Source organism: Pipistrellus hanaki (genome assembly GCF_964339955.1).
Source record: "Pipistrellus hanaki genome assembly, chromosome: 7".
NCBI classification, from domain to species: Eukaryota; Metazoa; Chordata; class Mammalia; order Chiroptera; family Vespertilionidae; genus Pipistrellus; species Pipistrellus hanaki.
Window position 1 is genome coordinate 11,310,119 of NC_140509.1, and position 862 is coordinate 11,310,980.

The following is an 862-nucleotide window of genomic DNA, read 5'->3' on the forward strand; positions in this document are numbered from 1 at the left end:
AGAAATGTACACTTGAAACCTATATAGTCTTATTAACCAATGTCACACCAATAAATGTCATTTAAAAACAACAGGTGCAGCCCCAGCTGGTTTGGCTCAGTGGATAGAGCATCAGTCTGCAGACTGAAGGATCCCAGGTTCAATTCCAGTCAAAGGCACATGCCTTGGTTGCAGGTTTGACCCCCAGTAGGGGACGTGCGGGAGGCAGCCAATCAATAATTCTCTCTCATCATTGATGTTTCTATCTCTTTCCCTCTCCCTCTGAAATCAATAAAGATGTAGCTTTTCTTTTAAATAATTATAATAACAGGTGCAAAAATGGTCCCTTTCCTTTCATGAAAATGATGGTCGAGCCACATGCTGCCCTTTGGCCCCTTGAGTGTGGCTCTTCCACAAAATACCATGGCCTGGGTGAGTCTATTTTGAAGAAGTGGTGTTAGAAGAAGTTTAAGTTTAAAAAATTTGGCTCTCAAAAGAAATGTCGATCCTTGTACTGCTGCTATTTGGCTCTGTTGACTAATGAGTTTGCCACAACTTAAAAATCAAAATCCAAACACATCGTTATCACGGGATCTGGGCAGGGAGAGGCAACCCCAGGCCCAAAGGAATCTTCAAAGTGCACATCGTTCCGGACTTCCACCACTTAGACCGGAAGGGGAAAGCAGAGTCAGTCTGCCCTTGACCTGTCTGTGGCCCACACAGCACTGACTCCAGCCCCACGAAGAACCAAAGCCACGAGGCCAGGAGCCCGTCCATCTATGACCGCAGGCCCAGGGGCCTGCGCCCAACGTGCTGACGCCCCGGTGAGGATGGCAGACGGGACACGCCCTTACTTTTGCTCTCAGCTGCAGCCCACAGAATG